At 40.4% G+C, this 19171-nt stretch overlaps 1 long non-coding RNA gene across 3 annotated transcripts; it reads left to right on the top strand.

Moving 5' to 3' along the window:
* The first annotated feature begins 238 nt into the window (after positions 1 to 238).
* On the top strand, positions 239 to 18647 carry LOC146545624 (uncharacterized). Of its 3 annotated transcripts, XR_014880711.1 has the most exons (4): positions 239 to 370; positions 12971 to 13097; positions 16114 to 16453; positions 18227 to 18644. It is a non-coding gene; the product is annotated as an uncharacterized LOC146545624 (long non-coding RNA). The 3 variants fall into 3 exon arrangements; XR_014880712.1 differs by lacking the exon at positions 16114 to 16453 and having other exon boundaries at positions 241 to 370; positions 18227 to 18647; XR_014880710.1 differs by having other exon boundaries at positions 241 to 370; positions 16114 to 18646.
* The last annotated feature ends 524 nt before the right edge of the window (positions 18648 to 19171 follow it).

Genomic DNA, 19171 nt, shown 5'->3' with positions numbered 1-19171 from the left:
GCCCCAGTTCAGTGTCTCAAAACAGGAACCTGTGAGAATCTGCCAGTCACCAACGTTGGAGTCTCCTTGCCAGGTTCATAATTAAATATAGATACACGGTAGATGAAAGTGTGCTACAGTGCTGAGACAGTTTGCTATCACAGCACTGAAAAATGGGAAGCAGATAGTGCAAAGCACACTGTGAGGAGTCAGTGAAGCTCATTTGCAAGGGAAATGCAAATACAAAGCTGATTGCATTCCCTTAAATGGAAATGTGTTTTAAATCTGATAAGAGTGTTCTGAGTGTCTCCTAAGCGTGGGCTCGTCTCAGTGCTGAGTTTCTGTTCTTCAGTGGGTGAGGGAAAGAACACTGCTCTGAAACTGCACACAGGTGAGAGATAGCAATTATTTTCCTCTACGTCTTCCACTATCTGCATAAATTAACATCTAGATAGCCTTTATATCTCCAAAGCACTCCACATATATTAGCTAATTAATGCTCACCATATCCTTCTATATTAAAGAAAGAATTATCCTCATTTTGCTAATGTTGAAATTCGAACAGGAAGATTAAGTGCCAGGGAGTGAATCCAGCTAAGCAGTTTAGTCAAGTCAAAGGGACTAAAAATTAATCATACATTTAAGAGCTTTGGTGGGCTGGGACCTTGATCTTGCACAATGCCAAGCACCTTGTAGAATCAGACTCACCCAAACCCACAGAGGAACCAAGTATGTGAACTTGGCATTGAATTGCTCTCCAGGAACGTAGGACTCAGCATTATGTATGAAGCTACCTCGCACATTCTGAATGAAACTAAAAGTCAGCTGTAGTGTTGGAAACGTACACTCATAGCAAGTAGATAAGACAAAACCTACTTGGTTAGGACATTGCCTACATTAAATGGTGCATGTTCTCTCCACGGTCACATTTCCAGTGTTGCAATATAAGAACCTGCAAACTGTACTCTGTCATTACCTGTAGTGCCTTTGGCAGAAAACATTAGCTGCTACCTGCAAGTTACATGCAGCTCTTGAGGAAGATCATTGTGTCTTCCCACAGCCATGAAAACAGTCTCCTCTCCAAGAATTCTGAAATATTTTTTCCTGGCTTCACAGCAGCAACTTAATCAGCCAAATGATCTGATGATCTTTTCTGGAAAAAAAAAAAAAAAAAAAAAAAATTTGTAAAAAGTATTTAAAGGGGCCAAGCGCACAGTGCTCTTTGATTACCTTCATTTGGATATATGCAAAGAATTTTCTGAGAGACAAAGAGGAGAGAGCTCTACCTGAATCTTTAACAAGTGTTTGTTTTATCAGGTTCAAGTTCAGGATTAAACCCAGCACAGATAGCCAGCAACATTTACATAGAGCATTCCTAGGGCTGCATAAGGGAATATGTCTTTTCCTTATAGATTTGCTGTGCTTTACTGATATTGCACAAGATTGCAAGTTGTTCTTGTAAGCAGCACTCAACTGCTCTTATGAAAAATCATTCCGATGTGTGTTTGGGGATAAATATTCATCAGCACCTGAATATACTGAGTGGGACATTTTCCTTTTCTAAAGAAACGTCTGTTTTGTTGACATTGAAAATAAACGGTGAGCTTCTGAACAGACCGGTCCATTGTGAGAGTTCCCAAAATTAGGCTAAACGGTTGGTGACTCATTGTTGGGATATTAACCAGAGCAAGATAAATGTGTGTGCAAAGCGAGGGACATGGCTTATCTGATTGGGTTATTGATTGATTTTGAATTAATTTAACAAGGAGACAGGTGCTGAAGGGGTTGAGACTGCAGCCATAGAAAACAGTAAGGGCTCAGCTCTGTCAGCCCCTCCTGGTGCTGATAAGCTAAGAAGGAAAACGTTTTCAGAGGCAGAGGAGGGATAATGGAGAACAGCAGGGCAGGGCAGCTTGTGAAGCCTTGCGCTTGCAGGCAAACAGGAGGCAGCTTTTGTGCATGGGGACAATAAAGTGCCAGCGTGCATGAGGAGTGTGAGGGCCAGCGACAGGGAAACCTGGGACTGGGCAAGCCTTGTGCAAAGAACTTTTTTCCCTGTGCCAATGATGTGTCAGCCCTGCTGCTGTGGCTGCCGGCCAAAGACACGGGTATTGCTATCAAACAAACAAGCCTGAGAGGACTGGATATGATGGAGCAGAGTTCACCTGCGGAAAAGCTCAGGCTCAGCAGTTAAGAGTAACATGAAATGAGGGCAGGGCAAGCAGCAAAGTGTGGAGAGGAAGCCACTGCTGGTCATAGGGGAGGCAGGCAAGTGGCGCCGGTTCCACTGTCCTCAGGCAGTGAGTACATGTGCCACCATGATGGGCACTGCAAGAGGCACCAAGACAGAGAGAGCACCAAGATAGTAACTTTCATCAGCTCCCAGTGAAGTCTGTAAGAGTATGAATGGAAAGCATAAATATTCTTTCAAAAACAACAGCCCAACTTAACTGTTTTAGGGGCCTAGAATTTCTTTGTACAACTGCGATGCAGTAGATAGGCATGGCATGAGGGTAGTCCTTGGTATTTAGCACACATCTCCACACTGCAGATATCGATGTGTTCTCACCCTCTGAACTATGTAGCACTTATTTTTCACATGAGTAAACTAGCTTTAATATTGGCTTTGAATGCAGATAAATACACTGAAGGTATAGATTTCTCACTGCCCCAATAATACTGCATGCATCTCTGGCCTGGATCTCTGGCTTTTCACACTGGTAGCCCAGCTCTAATATTGATTTGGGACGTAGATAGATAGTACACACATTATAGATTTATTTCCATCTTTGTTGAATCTCTGTTGGTTTGGAAAGTAGATAATCTGCAAGAATAAATTTCCCCCATAACATTGCTTTTTGCACATAGAGGATGAGAAAACTTTATACTTCTAGTGTTTCAGTTACTCCCTTTTGCTGACTGTACCTTGCCCTTCCCAGCATCTCATATCTATTGCTGCCTATCTCAGTGAAATGGCTGGGCATTGTCATAACAGAGTGCTTTCACAGTGAGACATCCCATCTGTCTTCCTTTCCCACAGCATTTCAAGTGCCCCTTCACTTGAAAACCTGAGTCTGCCTTTTATCTACTGGTGCACACTCTTAAGCAGGAATGTTGTAAGAATGTCAGGGCTTGGGGTGGGTTTTGTTGTTGTTGTTTTCTGATGACTTGTAGGTGGTATGTGATTTTTACTCAGGGATGTCACATAGTTTGTGGCAGATGGTGTGCTGTTTGTGGTACTACCATGCCACAAGTCAGAGCACCTCAGCAGCCAGCCCTAAAAGTCACTGCACCTGAGCAAGGATGGTCTCCCTCCCAGTGAAATGAAATTCAGTGGTCATAGTACCACACCAAACCACAGCTTGTTATGTTAATGCAGGTCCAGCAAACTTCAAGAAACATGCTTCCTTAGGATGGGCATTACTTCAAAGCAAAGAGCCTGAAATATTCAGACAACAACCTGAACGTTTTGTGACATCCCTCCTTTTAGCATGAGAAATGAATTCTCCAGCTCTATCAGATTTGGTGGCTCTGGGTGGGACATGCATGCCTACCTCAGCAGACAACCTTCTGGCGGCTTCTGTATAGAATAGATACTTGTAGGGCTTCTCCCATCTCTCCCATCCCATCAAGGGAACATTGAAAACAAGTTCCAGTGGCTTGTGTCCTTTTGTGTTGGTTTGTAATGTAGGATGACCAAGTCACATACCGGTGTCAGTATGAATGTCAGAATGTAACTAATAGGCAAATTCCTACCACTACAAAATAACTAAGACATACAAGGGATAGTTGATTCATCTGCTCATGTACAGTCCCAGCCACCATGGTAACTCACCTATTAACAAGTCTTAGCGCTCACCTTGTGTTAAGCATTTTTCTGTGTTCACTTGTTTTTGGCCTACAGAACATTTTTTACATGTCTCTTCCATCATCAGCCAGGCTGTTTGTAATCCACCTGCTTACTTTAATAGGATTTAGTTGTCAAATAGGATTCCCTTTAATTTTATAATCAGTATGAACTTCCTTAACATCTTGCTATTCTTTATTAGCTTCATCAGAATTGCTAGACGATTAATGTAGGCTTGGACTCTTGGTGAAGACCTCAGCATTTTGGAGCTTCCATCTAGTTGGCTGATGACATGCAAAGTATCTTGGGTACCATTAGAGTCAGTGGTACCCCAGTGTCTCTGGAAGCCTATTACTAAACACAAGTGTCCAATACTGTTTGAAGTTTGTGGATGGGTAGAGCATGTGATGCTGGTGGATGTAACACTGGGCTTCTGAAGAGCTCTGCTCTTTTGGAGCAGCTGATGGAGGCAGGAAGGGAGACACCACGGCTTCGCAAATGGTGCAAGGCCTTTACATGTGGGCTAAGACACTGGCTCCTCAGTAGCCTCACCCACTCAGGCCATAGGAAATATCACCTTCACAAGCAAGATTTCTATGTAGCACCACGCTCCAAATCTTCATTTATTTTGCTGTTAATTTACTGCATTTAGGGGATGCTAGCCGGAGCTTTTACTTGACAATGGGATCAAAAGCATAATCACATTGCTTCTTGTTGGGAAAAAAAAACAACCTCACACAAATAGTTTTCAGTAAGGGCATTTTTAAATTTTATTTTATTGCATTTTTGTTTATATGTGTGTGTTTGTTTCTTTTTTACAAGTGCATGTAAGTCTTACTTTTCATCGCACTATCCACAGACCTCAAAAGGCTGGCCAAAACTTTAACCAAATATCATCAAACTTTCATTTCCTGCCTATAGCTGCTCTTATACTATAGTTTAATAGGGAGTTTTATGAATTTTTTTGAGCACAATGGAGATAAAAATAGGAAAGCACAGGATGTTCATCAGGACTTCTTTGTAGAAAAGCCTGAGGCTGCTACCTCTCTCTGGATCCCCATTGTTTCCTAACTTCAACCCTTCAGAGGGAGATGTATCCTTAGCCAATCGCTGAGAGGGAAAATATGCTGCTGGAGGAAATATCTAACTGTGATTTCTCTGCATGAAAAATATGTTTCGTTCATTGTGATCCTTAGCTTTCATGGAGTGGAGTACGGATAGGATTGTAAAATCCACCTCTCTTCAACTGTCTCTTGCTGGTGGGATGAGATGCAGGAAACATGTCCACTGTGTGCATATGAACGACACAATTATCTAGATTATATCACTGATTATGTCTTGATTATATCACTGTCCTTTTCCTTTAGAGTAAATTTATCTTACTTCACCTCACTTTCGAAGTTTTTGTCTGGATTGCTTTCTGAAAAATTTAAGCAAAATTCCTTTTAATAAAGGTGTAGCTGAGCTCATTTTGCTTAATTAGCAGTCTTTAACGTTAGGAAATAAGAGCAGAATACAAAGAGGCTGCCTTGGTGGATTGGAAATCACGAGCATTTCATACTCTCCTTTACACTATAGGACTTTGTGCAAGTACAACTAGCAAGCTTAACAGCTCAAACTCTCCTGGCTTTGAACACTGGAAGTGCTGTTAAATTATTAAGCTTAGACTCAACTGGCAAGGACATTCAGTGTCTGAAGCCTCACCAAACCTCAAGGCAGTTGACAGCAGATTGTATAATGAACAGAGCAAAGAGAAATTAGGATTTTTTAAAGAATTGATTCTCGAGTTCATCCTTCAAAGTGAAAAATTTAAAAACAACAGTTGTAAAACATGAGCCAAGATTGAAACTTAAAAAATTTCCCTTGTAGAAGGAAATGATAACAACTATCACTTCAGGCTGACAGAAAACATAGCAAATCTATTTCAAGATTTTAATCCCTCATGAAATGAAGCACAAAATACAGACATCATTCAAAACACAGAGAAAGAAGTGAAGAATGTAGTGCTTGCTTTGTACAAAAACTCGTGGGTTAAATATAAATTCTGCCTGTGGCAGAGAAAAATGGATAGAGCGGAGGTCAGGGAGTTCATGTGGGACTTGTAAGACCAGGATGCCAGTAGCTTTTCAGGTATGAAGAAGAGCTGCATTAAGAGCAGTATCCTTTCATTATACAGTCTGGTGTTTAGGAACTCCTGGGAGTAAATGTAGGTTCAAATCCATTCTGGTTGTTGCAGGAATGAATTCTGGATTTCACATATTCTAGGGATCGCTTTAATCTCTGGACATTTGGCAAAACATGGGAACATGTGCAGCAATACTTCCTTCCCTGTCCACCTGGTTTCATGCATACAAACAACCCATTATTCGGTTTAACCTGTTCTGCTGGTTCAGAAGCCTAGATATTAACGTTTACTAAAATGTTTACTTTCTTTATGACCAAAATGGAAAATGTTGCACACAGAAGCAGTAAAACATTCAAACTGTGATAATGAAGAAACTTTTGTTGTACATCCACTAACTTTTGAGAACTTAAGAACCAGCATAAAAGTAGAACTAAAAAAAAACAAAACCAGGTGTAGAGGCATGGGGGAAGATTACACCAGTTGAATCTGGGTCTATTTTTAATACAGAAAAATCAGGTTTACCAAGTTTTAGATAGCGACTCCACATTGTAACACCTCACATCTCCAATTCTACAGAGATCCCCCACTCCTACCTCCTAGTTCCTACCAGAAGGTCTCCATGTGGTTTCCATTAGCTGTCATTTGCAGTAATGATGGGGAACAACTTGGAGCAGCAGCTTAAAACACTGCCACCCTACTGCCAAGAAAAAGCCTATGAATCTCTGTCATATTGCATTTTCTACACTCACAGCCAGTCAAGGTCAAGATGTCCTAAATGTTTACAGGAGATCACTGATGAATGAAGAGCTGTTCAGACATGCTGAATTGCAGATAGCTACTTTAACTGACTTAATTAGAACATGCTCACTATAAATGCTGCGTGAAGATGAATTTTGCTTCTGCTAGCAGCTAAGTGGTCTTTATCGAAAGGCTAAATAGGTTTAGAAAAATTGAGGTACAGGCAAACTTCAAATAAATCATAAAAGGAGGGTGAATAAATAGAGAACTGAGTGCTAGATTGAAATACACACGGTGTTTGGATGGTATGCATATATATCGCACACTCTGATGGTAGTGTCAATTTTCCAGGTCAAGCAGAAAGAGTTATGAGAGAGTTTGACCCAGTTATTGCTGAGACCCTCTGAGGCAATTCAATATTGGATTACTGCAAGTAAAGGGCACACAGAACAAAATACAGTCTTTCTGCTAATTGCTGTGAGCCTGCAAATGCAATTTTTTACCGTAATAAAGAAAGCCAAGTGTTATTCAGGACTTTTGGATTGTACTCAAGACCTGTCACCGGCAGTAGATGCCAGTAATAAATACAGACACATTTCCAGAAACGCAGAAGTATGGAGGTGAGCTCTGTTTTTCTCGTCAGTTAGATTTTTGTATAGGATACATGTTGTAAACAAAAGGAAATTGAGAGTTTTATTATCCTTCAAAGATGCATCTGGATTTTATCAATCCATTTAAAATATTTTGTTGTTGCTTTTATTCCTCATTCCCAGATAAAATAAATTCCTGAACCAAGAAAATAAAAAACAACCCCAAAATAAGCACACGGCAGAGAGGTACAAAGGGTCTTTGTTCTAAATCACCACAATGTTTTCCTTTTATTCCTTCCAGGAATACAGAAAATGAATTCTTTGCTACAGAAGCAGGGTGCAATTTCATTGCATCCCTAAATTTTTATGGAGAGCGCTTCTGTCTTTTATGTTTTATCACCACAGGCGAAAATGCCCTATTTCTGTTCTGACTTCCAGAAAAAAAGGGACTGTGCCCTGTAGCAAACTATGACATGGGAAGATCCTGTTCTGAATGCAGACTTCCTCTGTTATGGCAAATCATCCCTGTCTACTCTACCAAGGACATAGAAACGCTGTAGAGGCACTTGAGAGCATTCGTCTCACCTAACCTGAGGCACTTGCCATGTAGATGTCTCCACCTAAGTTAAACTAGGGTTTCCTTCCTAGACTAATGGCTAGAAACATGCATTTCTAGCTCATGATTCATCTGATCTGGTTTGAGTGATTACCTTAGGACAAGATGAATCACAAGTGAGAAGGGCTCATTTCTCTCTGCTGATAAGAAAAGAGTGGGTAGGAAAATGGTTCTGACAGAGACATCTCCTTTGTAGCTGCCTGCATTTAGGTGAGGTGAATTGCAACCTCTCTTTCAGAAAGAACAGAAATTAGTGTCTGGCCCAAATTCCATAAAACATCAAGGACCACCAACTTCGCTGAGCCCATTTAAATGGTTTGGTCGTGGTTGCTGGGGTTCAGTCAAAAATGTTCTGGCACAGATAAGGCTATGCTTTCTCTGGGTGCGTCACCCTAAGTAGAAGAGTTAGCCACTAAACAAAGTTTCAGGCAAAAAAAAAAAAAAAAAAAGGATTGTTTCCTCAGTGCTGCAGGTGATGCATTGTCTTGTGATTTTATGGAAATTCTGAAGCATAAAGGTGGTATTGAAACCTACAAGAATATAACGCAAATAAAAACCACACAGTTAATTTCTGTAACCTCGTTTCTGAAAGTCTACTTATACTTCTTGAATCATTAGTGAAGAATAAAGCATTACAGTTTTTCCTTGTTCTGCCAAGGAGACTGTCATTTTGATATAATTTTATCAGAGAGTTCTACAAATTGCTGCTACTTACTTTAAATATCAGGTTAACTAGAAGGCCTTGTAGTCCTTGTGAAAAATGCAGGATTAAAATATTGCTGGAGGTCTTCTCTCAGCTGCAAAATGGCTGGGCTTTCTGAATGAGACACTACAGTTCCTCTTACCTCACGTTTCAAATGAGCTGAGCCCCTGGGAAACAGCCACTTAACCAACCAAGGGCAGGTACCAGAAGCATTACTCAAATATTAGCTGCATATTAACCATCTGTCAACAGAAAGGATAAACCAAAACCGCATGACCACCAGCACTCAGAGAAACTGAGAAGGTGTAATCCAAACAGCACAACTGGAAAGCTCTCTCCTGCTCCTCAAACACATGCAGAGAGAGCTGCATTGCTCCTCAGCTCCTGGGCATCTCTGGCAAAGGGCCATAAGCATGCAAACAAAGCTGGGAGCCCAGAAACCAGGAGGTGAGAGCCCCGGGGGAGAGACTTGTTCAGCTGAGTACAAAGTAACATGATTTGCTGGATAGCTCACCATTTAGATAATACCATTTAGATTTGAGGATCTCAGTCAATTCTGCAGTAGGTGCAAAACTGAACTGAGAGGAAGGAATTCAGGAATTTGTTACAGCACATTAATGCAGGGAAGAAATCAGTGTTAGGAAAAATCTTTTTTTTTTTTTTACTAAGTGTTACAGCTTTCATTTGCATTCAAGGACATCAAACACTTATCTCTGATTCTGAAAACATATCGGGATTAAAATAACAGAACTAAATTAATACTATTGCTACTAATAATCACAGTAACACAAAAAGGAAACAAATCCCTCTGTTCTAAATTTATTAATCTGCCTTTGCAAAGTTGCATGCATTATTAAATCAAATGTATTCTATTTTCTCATCAATTTTGCTTCTGTTTTTTTGCCCACTTGTTTTCCTTAAGAAAAATTCTGGTGTTCGTATTTAAAATCTCGTAGCTAACTGCATCAGGTATCCAGCTGATACAAGTGCATATGAATTGCCCGTGATAAATTAACTGGTGATGTAGTACACCCAGATATTAGATGAGAAAAAGATATTTCTTTGCATAAAGAGTCTGAAGGGAGACCTCAGACCTCACTGCAGACCACAGTTTCCTCATGAGGGGAGCGGAAGGGCAGGCACTGACTTCCTCTCTCTGGTGACAGCAACAGGACCCAAGGGAACAGCATGAAGCTGTGTCAGGGGAGGGTCAGGCTGTTGTGAAAAGGTTCTTCACCAGAGAGCGTTCAGGCCTTGGCACAGGCTCCCCAGGGCAGTGGTCACTTGCCCAAGCTGCCGGAGTTCAAGAGGCATTTGGGCAGTGCTCTCAGACATACAGTCTGATTTTTGTGTGGTCCTGTGTGGAGCCGGAAGTTGGACTCAATGGCCCTTGTGGGTGCCTTCTAACCTGGGGGATTCTATGATTCTAATGAGACACAGTCAGATGAATGGAGACCCTTAGATGAAGCTTTGTTAGAAGCTGCTGTAACAATTAAAACCACACTATATTTAAAACAATTGTATAGGACCGTAAACCTAATACTAAAAAGACAATGAAATTGAAGTTTCAGTCCTATATACAACCCTAACTTTCATTCTTAACACTTGTCCCTCAAAAACCCCTCAGTACAGGCCCTCTTTGGCTGACCAAGCTACAACTACCTAACAACAGAAAGCCAATTTTAACAGTTACAGGCTGCTTTGCATCACAGAGACATGGGATACCAGCTCAACATGTGGTTATCTCCATTTCTATGTAATGCTGGCTGACAGCACAACATTTCTTCCCCTGTTTTTTCTGTCATGTACCTTCCACGTATGTCCTGAGTCCCCCTCCCGACACTGTGCATTCAGCACTCCTCTGTTTAATCCTTCCAATTATCACCTTCCCCTCCCTTATCCAGTTCCTGAAATATCTTAAATATATACTTCGAGCCTGAGAACTCTGATATTATGCCTCAGTCACTCATTTATACAAGTTAAATGAAGTATAAATACAAGATAAGTGGGAGGTAAGAGGATGGAATTAATGTCATTTTCGTGGATCTTGATTTGCAGGCATCAAACCTGTGATTCAGGTTTTAATGCCCTGAAAATAAAAGGTCCTGTGTGGACACAAGCATTGTGCTATGGCTTAAGACAAATACAGCAGGAAGACATATTTCTATTAAATCTTGTATTGTTTCATTTAATAGATAAAAGTATTCAACTGTTTCTCTGCTCTGAAAGAGCCATACAATGAATCCCATCTGATCCTGATTTATTGGTATTCATCCCTCCCAATATGTGTGGAGTCTTTTTGGCAGAGGCTTAAGTTCTCTCATCTGTTGTATCCTGGTACACATCTGCTCATAAGAGTCACATGTAGGTCAGGCACAGCCAGAGCCACAGACAAATAGTACAAAGGCAGATGGTTACCAACTGCATTCTGGGCAAGATTTTGGCTGAACAAGGTAATCACTTGCTCTACTCCCAAACATATTTCCTATTTCTCTGAAGTTTTTTCTACTATTTTCTTTTTTTTTTCCTATGGTGACAAAATTTGAACAAGGAAGATTTCTCTACTGAATGTTGCGACTTCTCATTGCCAACAACCTTTGTTATCTTCCAATAGCTTTAGCAGCATCACACAATTTAGCCGTAACTTGTCCACATATCACTCTTTAGAGAGGTCATAAAAGGGGCTATTTTTTGATTGAAAAGAACTGGATGAAACCCTTCCACGTTGATCTCTAGCGTAAATGTTAAACCCATCACTCACACCTAATCCAAAAATAATAATATAGTCTAGCAATACCACTACTGAAGTTTGTCTCTTTGTTTCCTCCCGTCTTGACAGCTTTTCTTCACAGCAACATAATAGTTTACCCCCAAACATCAGATCATGCTTCTATTTTTAAACACAGAGCAACATTTGTGGCTAAATATATTAACTTCAAGTTACTCTGTAACCTGTGTAGAAAGGTTGTTTTATTTCAATTAGGATGCTGCTTGAGGTTTTGGTATTTGGGGATTTATTTTCAGTGTCTACGTGCTATGCTTAACAATACCAATGATGAACAGATAATTATATCTTTGGCTATTCTGCGATGTCTAAAATGTGATGGGTGTTTACCCTGTAAATTTCAAGTACAATTCTGTATCAAGCAGCGATTATTTAGAGACAAGAAAAGCTTCTACAATTAAATGATCAATCATTTGTGAAGATTAATGCTGATTTCAAGGCCATTGTCCTTTATCACCAGTCATCTGTATTGAGTGAATAAACTGGAAGAAAATAACTTCCCCTCACCCCTTATAAAAATCACTTCAGTTCTGTTGATATGTGATGTATTACAGAAATAATATCTCAGATGAATATTTATAGGTATTTCTGCTCTGTACACATGCATTGATTGGATTCATCTGCACTATGCAGACACGCATGTTTCTTGTTGGCCAACGATAATGGTAATTATAACAGCAGTACTAATACTGCTCTTCTTTGTAAGGCATGCTGATACCACTGAGTGAAAAGAATTATAGAAGAACGAGGTATTCTTTTTATATGGTTTTATTAAAATAGCAATACCTTATTTCAATAATTTTTCAATAGTTGGGCTTCTTAGGTGCAGTAATGCTCTGAATATTTTTTGCACTTTTTTTATTTAAACGCACAGAACTCTAAATGTACAGAAACGTCAGAATCATATGAGATGTCATCATTCACATGTTTGTTTATTTTTCCATTCAGACTATGAGTGAAAATGATTGCTCTCAAGCTCTAAGTTTTCAGATTTCAAAGCCATGTGATGGAAGGAGGCACAATTCAGACAAAATGCCTGTTTACTTTCTTGCTATTTTGCCTGTGTCACATGAGCAGGATCTGTGCTCCACACTACCCCCAGTCACTTTGATGTAATAAATATTATTTGCAATTTTTACACCATTTCTGGATGCTGAAAGATGTGCTATTTAATTATCCTGATAAGGACTACATCTGACTGTGTTACTGAAGAAAATTCATTGTCCTACATGACATCAGCACACAGCTACCCAATCCTCTACAAAATTCCTTCTCCAGAGAAGTACCCCAAACTGGCAAACACTAGTTGAAAAGATGCTCATCTGCTCTGTGATTGCCCCTGTTAATAGTCAGTATTTGTAAATACTGCAAATGGTATTTTTAATATGTTGCAACCACAATGTTAAATCAGTTATTTTCTGGAATGACTGTTTTAAAATGTGGCTGCAGCACATGCATAATTGGGCTCTCAGAGGAGACAAACTGACAGAACACATATTGAAAAAACTGAAAGGCTTGTGTACGACTCAAGATTTCCTAACGAATGAAAGTGACTGAAAAAGTGTTCTTTTTTTTCTGTCTTGGCAGCTTGTTCAGAATGATGAGACACTCAGTATCTAAAGCCAAATGGCTTCTGCTTAACGATGGCAAAGTCAGAAGAAGAAATTGTTGGCTTCATTGAAGTCTACAGGAACTTTGCCTTTGCTTTCAATGGGTGAGAAATTAACCTGTGATTTCTAAGAGATATGGAGGATACAGAGTGGATACTGTGATCTAGTTGACCAGATATTTTATCTGCACTTATGGAATAGAGCATGAAAATCTCTAATGATGTAATTTTGTAATGCCTAAGAGCAAGGAGAAAGCAACACATTACTGAGCCAAAAAGCACAGATATTCTGCACTTTGCACATACCTGAGAGGAAATAATTTTCTTCTTTTTTTCCCCATTATACTCATGTGCAAATGCCTGTATATTCTGCACACAGCAGATGCACAAAAGAATTGCATGGCAGGTGTTAGTGCATGCTCCAAGGTCACAGCTCACCAGGCTGGGGATGTGGGTGGAAGGTGCCATCAAGGCCCTGCTCACGTAGCAGGGTCTCATCCTGACACTGTGCCAAGAAGTGGTGAGAGATATTCCAGTGTGCCTCCATCAGGTTGTGACCAGACTTCTCTAATATTTGAACAATTTGCAAGGATACTACACGTTCAGAGTCCTACAGTCTAAGCAAACTGCCAGATAACTAATGCTTATCCAAGACAGGCTGTAATGCTGTCTTGTTTCTTGGACTGCAAAATAATTCTTCAGGAAGAACAGAACCCATTTACAGTTTTCTCCAGTGACATTAACAGGGGAGGGGGCTTTCTGATTCTGAGCTCTGAAGAAGTGCGGGGTGAGGGCAGCAGGCCTCTGCTTTGGATCTGCTCACACCTTCAGTAATGTGTTCGGTTTGGGCCCTGGCAGAAGGACCTGGGATTGTTCAGTCTGGAGAAGAGGAAGCTCATGGGAGGCCTCATCACTCTCTACAACCATCTCAAAGAAGTCGTAGCGAGGTGAGGGTCAGCCTCTTCTCCCAGGTAACAGTATAGGATGACCAATTGTTACCAAAAAAAAAAAAACAAAGAATACAAGGAAATAAGTTGTATTTATAACCAGAAGCCACATATGAGGATGGTGTGTGGAATAGCAATAGATGTTAACTGCATTGCCTACTTCAGTTAAACTGATGAAGAGGTAAGAACGAGGAGAGGTTCAGGTTGGGCATTAGCAAATATTTCTTCTCGGAGTGGTGAGGCAGTGAGGCACAGGCTGCCCAGGGCGGTGGTGCAGTCACCACCCCTGGAGGTGTTCAAGAACCGTGTGGATGTGGCACTGAGGGCCGTGGTCGGTGGGCATGGTGGCGATGGGCTGGTGGTTGGACTGGATGATCTTAGAGGTCTTTTCAACCTTAATGATTCCATGATTCTATGTTGTGGACTGATGCGGAAAGTAGGGGCAAACTAACAGTTCACTAAATTGTCAGAGCCTCCCTTTCCAAAGCCTAGCAAGAAGATTAACAACAGTGTTCGGAAAATGCACTGAAATGTATAGATTAAAATTACGTGCTTAATGTCATGTGTAATGCTAAGTACTATTACTGTCTTCCAAAACTAAAAACCCCTTCCAAACAATTTCAAACCCTTCTCCCACACAGCCGAATAAAGGAAATTAATCTTGGCTACAATTAACTTTCAGTCCTCATTTCTCCAGCTGTTCTCTCTGCTACTTCATCTGACCTGTTCCTACACTTCACTGATCAAATGCAGTTGCAAACTTATCCATCATCTTTCAACATAATGAAGTGTAAACATTTTCTGCATCAATCTATCATGTGAGCCATGGTTTGGAGTTCAAAAGATTCCATCCAAGACCATTTTGAGCTTTAAACACAACCCTGTTGAATGACTGGCTACTTGCCTTTTGCAAATACATCTGTCCTTTCCTGCTGGACACTCTCAGAAATTCTATAATTTGAATAAATATTTGGAGTTAACCAGAATTAAATAAATAAATGAATAATCATTTTTCCAACATGACCTTGTTTAATAGCTATCTTTAGTGTCTGGATTGCTATTTGAGGTGAGTACAAGGGAAAATGCGATGACAAAAATGATCTCAACAACCTGAAAGCAGATGCTAGAAGCAAAGATGCAAGACTAAAGATGATTATATCCAGGGTATTGCCTGTATCCTTCAATTTTGCCTCATACAGTCCATTGCCATGAAAAGACTTCTTCAGCACATCTTGCAGAAAGAACATTCATACACCATTCCATGTATATTGCTGAAGTAATCAAGTAGTAACATAACACTAAAGATAAAAACCCACATCATTGGTTTTCATACTGTTGTCAGATAATATTGATAGTAACAGACTCCAGCATCTGCTCCTCAGGAAAGAACAAAATCCTTCTCCACTAGTCATGACATCCATAGTATATTAAATTCAGAATGACCAAGTTGGAAAACATGTTACGAAAAGTAAGAAGCAGCGAGGAATATAGGAAAATAAGAAGAAAAGAGAGTATATGTTCAACAGCTCATTAGGGAGAAGAACAACAATAGTCAAAGTACTCATCAGTCTCAGCCATCATGGGAAGAGAATATCTAGGACTTGATACTTACCACAGCAAATTTCAATAATAGAAAATAAATGCAGAATGAACTTGCAAAAGAAGTAACTAAACAGCATTCAGGTAAATAGCATTCAGGTGGCACCCAGCCAAAAACACACTGGAAAAACTTCAAAGCTAAATGAAGCAATTTTTGATTCTCCAGCAATTGCCTTCAAGAGTTTATGGGACATCTCAGAGAACTGCAGAATAGCAAGTATGGCACTTTTTTTTTAAAGGAATGGAAGAGTCCTGAAAACCAGAGCTCAGGGAATGTAAATTTGTGGCTTAGAGTGAATTATTAATAAAACACCGCAGGAGAACCTACAGGATAGTATAATGACAGACAACCAGGGATGGTGGGATTATCAAAAAGAATCAGATCAAACCAGTCTAATTTCAGTCTTTGACCAAATAATTGGTCCCGGGGATAACAACAAACTTGCTTTGCTTTGACTTTCATATGGCTTTTCACACTATTCTATGTGGCATTCCCCTAAACAAAAATGAAGATAGGTATGACAATATTCAGCTTCAGATTTGTGATTCATTTATTTTTCTTGTTTACCTTGTAGGTGTCCACACATAACCCTGCTCTCTCAGTTTCCTCTGTAGTGAGATCTAGGGCTTAAAGATGTTGTCCACATAAAGGTGCCAGTACCACCTGCAATGCCTCCTGGTTGACCTCCAGCAACAACTTCAAAGTGGAGTGGACCTCCTGTGTCAGACCTGCCAGCCCTATAAGGCTGCCCTGAGGACATCACTATCACTCAGGACAGCTGAGCAGAGCCATTAGCCCACGCAACCAAGAGAGCCTGAAGACAAATACACCTGATCACAGTGTGGTTACGTGTAGATGAGCAACATAGCTCTCCTGCCTCCACCTATTGTGACAGCATCTTAGACATCTAGCTTGTAAGAGGACACATACACTGAAGGGAAAACATTTGCGGAATTGGGCTTTTTTTTGTCAATCTGGGTTCTGTTTCAAATAATGCTTGGTATGGATTTGTCTTAGATTTAGTCATGTTAGGCAATTTGCAAGGTAGAATAAAAAATATTTTTCTGATATTCATAGATGACAGGAAGCTGGAAAAGGATGCAAGTATTTCAAAGGACAGGGGATAGCATTTAAAATGATCTTGACAGGCTAGAGAAGTGACTCAAGGTCTGCAGGGAGAAATGCAAAATGCTTTCTTTAGTCATAAGATTTAAATACAGAAATACACAATAAAGAACTAACAGCACATCACCAGTAAAGTGGAAAAGAATTTGGCAATTACTGTGAATCACAAATGAAAAAATGTGTGTGTGATGGTGCTGCAGAAAAGGCAACTCCCATTCTTGGATTTTCTGGCAGGAATGTCATGTGCAAGGCATCAGGAGTATTTAACATGCTCTGATCCATAATGATAAGGCCTCTGCTACAGTGTTACTCTACCCAGGGCTGATAGCCACACTTTAGAGACAGATATGACAAGCTGCAAAGAGAACTGAGGAAAAAATGAAGTATGATAGGAGAATTACAAAATGTTACTTGTGCTTAAATTCTAGGATTTTGCTATACTTACTCTTTGAAAGACTGGAGGGTAGGGGTGAGGAAACCAGTCACCAGTTCATCAGGGGTTATAAGAGAAATGAGAGATCAAACTCCTCTCTGTCTTCTATGAGAGGATGCAAAATAATTGGCCTGATTTGCATCAGTGGAGATGCATTTAAATCCTAGAAAATTTCGAGTCTCTTTTACCCGAGATTTTTAGGAACAGGATCAACAAAAGGGAAAGATGGAAGCTGTCTGAGACTCAGTAGGTCAGGTTGGTGGTTGGACTTGATGATCTTGAAGGTCTTTTCCAGCTCCTCTGGAGAGCTGCTAGAAACAGCAAAAATATCTGTCTCAGAAATCACTGCTTAGCCCATCAGCCCCTAACATGGGGAGGCAGGAAGAAATCCTAACCGAGGGTGGTGGTTGAGTAGACCTTGATGGAAGCAGCTGAGCACTACAAGGATCAAGCCTGATGTTTTCAAAAACTGCTCCTTGTTTTGCACCTTCTACAAAGGTCAGATAATATGAATAATAACAGTTGAACTCTGAAGCTAACCCTAGCATCTGAGCCTCAGCAAGGCAGATAGGGAGGAGCCTTGGTGGGGTGACTTTCCTCTGCAGAAGGAATTCATTTCCCAGGTCCCATCTCAACCCCACTGCGGCAGTGAACTGAGCCTTGGGGGCCTATGTTTCTGCGATTGTTGATCAAATGCAATATGTAAACAGTCTGTTCACATTTTATCTTTTCTTTTGCCGTGAAGATAGAGTGATAGGAGTTTTATTATAGCACAGTAAGGTAGTTAATGAGCTGTCAGGATCTCAGTAATAAACTTCTCTTTCAGAGAGGTATGTAATAGCTCACTGCAAGATGAAGCACACTTTTAGTCATTGCTCAGAAACATGTTTTACCAATTTTGAGAAATAAACATAATTTTATTCAAGAGCCTTATGTCTTAGTAAAAACAGACTATGGAACTTTCTTAGAGCAACTGTTTCTGCAAAATGTGAATATATTTACTCCTCTATACTCATAGTGAAAGCATGTGTGTTATAGAGCTGTAAAACTGCAGAGGGAATTGGGACATTCTGGCTCATTAGTGTCATTCTTTTTTTGTCTAACACCATTTCTCGTGTGTTTCTCACAGGAGATGACTAATCCTGGCCACCAGTAAGTGACAGTGCACGGAGCTCCAGCCAGAACACGTTGGTGCTTTGCAGCAGAGCCAGGGTGCTTTCTCTGCAGCACAGTTGCTTGGTTTGACGCTTTCTGGATTATATATATAAAAAATAAATTAAAAAAAACACATTTTGTTCTGCCATCCCCAGTCCTTTCTTTTCCAACATACAAAGCCCACAACTGTGCTCCAAGAGGCAAAGAGAGGAGGTCAAGTTATGCCATGAATAATTTGTCTGATAAAGCACATTTCCTTCTACAAATGGTCTGCACAGAGTTTACAGCTCATGGCTTAAACAACTGTTTAAAGATTTACAGTGTGGATAAATCTGAGCCGATTTCCACCCTGAGATTTCTGCAGCCTTTCCAATTTTCCTGCCTTATGGCTGGTCAGTGAGATCATGTGGTCTTATTTCTCACCCATGAGCTGATCCAGGCTTTATGGCTGGGAAAATTTGCTCTGTTGGTTGCTTATTATGCTCAGATGCTTTTTTAGTATTCCAGAAATGTGTTTGCAAAGAATAAAAGCACGATTTCAGGAAAGCTGAAAGTGCCTTTTTTGAATATCCACGCAGGTTTTGATGGGGTTTTTAGGTTCTGTCTGCATCCCTGAAAAACACAGAAAGTTTCCTACATTTGTGTTCATGAATAAGCAAATACAAAAGGGCAGCAAATGTCAACAAACCCGTGTTATATTCAGTGGAGTATGAAGGGCACATCTTCCCTCACTCCTCCCAGTTCCCACGCCCACAGGCTGCTGGCCGCATCGCTAACCTTGCCACCTTCCGCCTCCATCGCCTGCGGTCCTTCATGTTACTGTCTCCATCCTCCTCACTGTGAATGAAGCGGTATTTCTGCTGATTTTCCTCTGCTTCTCCCTCTCCAGGACAGCGACTGAGGAAATGAGGGCTCAGGG

The sequence above is a fragment of the Meleagris gallopavo genome, chromosome 1 (genome assembly GCF_905368555.1).
Source record: "Meleagris gallopavo chromosome 1, MGAL_WU_HG_1.1, whole genome shotgun sequence".
Lineage (NCBI taxonomy): Eukaryota > Metazoa > Chordata > Aves > Galliformes > Phasianidae > Meleagris > Meleagris gallopavo.
Note: the sequence above shows the minus strand (reverse complement) of the source record. Positions and strands in the feature narration are given on the sequence as shown.